We start from the raw sequence: 4,207 nt of genomic DNA, 5'->3' as shown, positions 1-4,207 counted from the left end.
AGAAGGAGAGGGAGGGGGGGGGGGGGGAGAAGTATTAATTTGTCAATAAATTATCTTTTTCTTAGCACAACGAAATGGCAATAGTTTTTGAATAAGAAGCGAATGAAAATGCGCTTGTGGAAGCTAGGGACCTTCGAAAGACAATATTTCCCCTCCAGAGTATTACATTGAATATGACGTCTCTCTTCCGGAAAATCTTGAGAGAACAAACCTTTCGTTTCTCTCTCCTTTTTGCTTCATTATGCATTATTTATCTTACTGAGTTTGCCACTGCATTGCGTCATCTCGTAATCTACTTATCTATAAAAGTGGAACGCGGACCCCTTCGCATCGTGGAAAGTGCGGCTGTTTGAAGTATTAACTTGTCGTTGTTATTCTGAGAACAAGTCGTCTCGAAGCTCGTATTCGTATACACGAACAGTGAGTAACGTCCGTCACTAGGATCGATACCGTGATAATGTCTGGAATTATTGATCAGCATACATTAATGGCTTCTTCTCGCATCGTGAAAATCAAGGATAACGAGGGGGAATCCAGGATACGTGAACTTTTATACAAGAGACACACAATGGTAGTGTTTTGAAAGTGACACGGGGAAAAAAATTAATAAAGAAACTTTTTTTTATTCTTTTACATTTTTCTTTATGTAATTTATAAATTATAAAAATATTCCCTCACGCGCTTCATTAACTTGTTCTATCGAATTCGAACAAAATTAACAAAATAGTGTCACAAACGAAGAACTATTTTGCCGCACACACATATATATTTAATGTAACATATTACAGAGTTATATATTTTTGTTCATATCAGCTGTGCTCGCGCGCGCGCGCCACCGCATTTTGTAAACAAAGCAGTCGGGCTCTCTTTCCAGAATCTCTCTCTCTCTCTCTCTCACATACACATACATAACATTGTATATATGGCATTCTTATACATACACTTATAATCTCTCTCTCTCTTTCTCTCTGAGTGTCTCACGCAATCTATAATTAAAAACAATAAATTATTAAAATTATTAAATTATTAAAAATAATAAATCAATTATCTAATAAATATTTCTTATCTAATATTGATCGCACAGACGACACGTGAGAATTATTTGCATTATTGTCCGATAGTGTTTTTTAGTATGCTAATTCGAGATATCTGTCGGAGATACTTGAAGAATCTTGCGGGGGTTGAAAGAGCGGCTTTGTCGCAATGTGCTTACGCCATCCCATCGTTACCCCATGTGTATATCCTACCTGTCCACGTGTGTGAGCGCACTGCCAACTGTTATAGGCGTTCTAAAACAATACAAGCGCAGAATGCATCTAACAATAAGCATTTTATCGCGCGATATATACTCGACGGATTTACGATCTACGAACTTGGAGCGAACGGGAACAGGGATCGCACGATTCCATCGGTCTCTTATTTCGTCCCTTCTATTTCGTCTCGTAATGTTTTTAAAGTCAATTTTATACGTACGTTACACTCGTCATTCTGACTGTCGAGAATGACGCAGGTCATCGTAACAAAACTGATCTAATATGATATTTATACCGAAACACTATCTATCAAAATTACCAGAATTAAATATTTAAAATTGCAATATAAGAGAATGATAAAAAATCCTTACGTGTTAAAATATAAAACGATTAAAGCGATAAGATTTTAATATATTTAACACCTTATTATTTGATTATATTTTAAAACTATATTAATTATTTATGTAATAATTTATGTTAAAATTTGAAATGAAGTTATGTGCATGTGAGATATGAAATTTCAAGTTGTAAAAATTTTATATAAATATTCTGCATTTCTGGCAACGTCGCTTCGACTATCCCTCGTTCGAGCACCCTTCCGCAGTTCTAGGGTGAATCATTCCCCTTCCTCGTCTTCGAGCCTCGACGATAATACGACTCCCCGCGCACTTTGTACCGTCGAAGGAGGTCAGGTCTTTGTGTCGGATGATATAAATTTATGCGTAAGGAGAAGAGGGCCGAACCGTGAGATATAACGATAACGGAGAAAAATATCATGCGATGACGAAGAGGTAAGCGATCGGACGGATTTAGAAGGACGAGCAGGGAGACATGTGAAATGCTGGAGTTTATCGTATGGAGATACGTATGTGGATGTTGTATATTATCGTGATGGTTTTTTTTCTCTGGAATATATGAGTTGTCCAAGAAACATGGCGCGAATTACATTTTCCGCGTATGAACGAGAAATATATTAATCGAAAGACACAAAAATGTGTGAGAAAAAGTCGATAATTTGTAAGATTTTCCTTAAACACAAAATTCGTATGTAAAATAGAGATCTCACATAAATTACCTCGGCTTTACCTCGTTCATGCACTAAACGCTCTCTGATTCCGATCCGTATTTCAGATTAATCCTATCGATTATTTAAATTTATTGTTATCCAAAATTACATTTATACCACTTTCAAAATATAGCTTATACGAAGATAAGAGAAATATAGAAGATAAAATGTAGATGTTTGAACATTTGCGTAGATGTAAGAATGTTGGAAGTATTGTTCGTGAATATTTCCACGCTTCTGACGTCATAATCCGAGATAGCTGACGTAACTATCAAGGACCTTTAAAGACTCGTTGTCTTATATGGATTTGCAAGATATTGATTTTGTATACTTTCAAACGCGTGGTTCATTGTACTCGAGTGATTTCTCAAAAAAGGTACATATATTCCTTATTCCGTCTTCTTTCAAGCAGCATTTTAGTTACATTCTTTATCAAGAGATTCTAATTTTTGCCAACCTCGATATGAATATTTTAGGAACAGCAAAGTTATTAACTCGAGCGAATTTAATTCCTAATGCCGTTAATTTACCGTAATATCTCCAGCGACTTACCACTATAATTCGCGAATGGGTTGCATAATCGTGGCCGAATTTTATAGCGCGGTAAAACGAGGAATTTTCATATATTTTTTCATTTGGCGTAAAAAAAAGGGACAAATAATTACATTCAGCATTACAAAATTTATTATTTTTTACGAAGTTTATTATTTTTTGCACATCCAAAACAGTACAAATGATATATATATTTTTATCGTAAATTTTTATAATTACAATAGAAGAGATATTAAATATTAACTTCTGTAGTAAAATACAAAAGTTATTTAATATTGTTTAATATTTTTCGAAACTTACAGGAAACACACGAAAAAAATCTCTCTTTTGCTTCATGTATATTTATATCGAATAGATTTTTCTTTCAAATATATCAAAACGAAATAAGAGAAGAATAAAAAAAAAACACATTAAGAAAATGAAGACTGCATTAAAGAGAAAAAGATTAATTTGAAGCAGTCGATATTCTCGATTCGCCGGCCGGTCATCATCGTTCCCGTATTATCGTATTTTAAACGAAGTTTCAAATTTTACGGTTCAACTTTAAAGTCCCAAGTTTCCACGGCGAGCCATTATCTAACGTAATTTACAGTTCCGGGGTAAATCATCTCTGTGATACGGCGCTACTTTTACTGGGAAGACGTCTTGGGGAAAAAGCGATGAGTACAAAAAAAAAAAAAAAAAAAAACCCGAGAGACGCCAGAGAAAGAATGGAATTGTAAGTCTCGCGAGCGCGAACGTCGTGTTATTAACGTCATCTATTACTCATTTCATTAATTGCTTTTCCTGTTAACGTTTATATGTCACTTATATGCGTTTATTCTAGTCTTAGGTTGAAAAATAAGGGGAACTGCATTAAACGCAGTTTAATAACATCGGGCGTAATTTAGATTGATATATCTAGCTCACTTAAAACTCGTTTGGGTACGTCAAGATATAATGGGCCAAGTTAATAATTACATTATACAGGATAAATGGATCATTACTGCTGCGAGCATTCACTGAAGGGACATTTTTAATCTCTATCTCTTCTAAAACTTTTGATAAAGTTTCGTATATAGTAAATGGGGGTAAATTCGATATCAAATAGACATAAAATAATTAATCGACCTTAATATTATTTTTCCTCTGTTTTTTTTTTTTTTTTATTTATTTTAACGCCCAGAGTGGCTGAAATAAAGGGATCCTGAAGAGAAAAGCAACATGGCCTCGTCGCAAGGAGACGAAATCCATATCACCCACGCGTGTTACGTGACTTATTCGACTTTTACCCTTTACGCCTCACATGTTGTTTCCAGAGATAACACTTATACGGATGAGAATGAAACATCCTGTA

This window comes from Formica exsecta, unplaced genomic scaffold, assembly GCF_003651465.1.
Source record: "Formica exsecta isolate Colony F162 unplaced genomic scaffold, ASM365146v1 scaffold933, whole genome shotgun sequence".
Taxonomy (NCBI): domain Eukaryota; kingdom Metazoa; phylum Arthropoda; class Insecta; order Hymenoptera; family Formicidae; genus Formica; species Formica exsecta.
Note: the sequence above shows the minus strand (reverse complement) of the source record.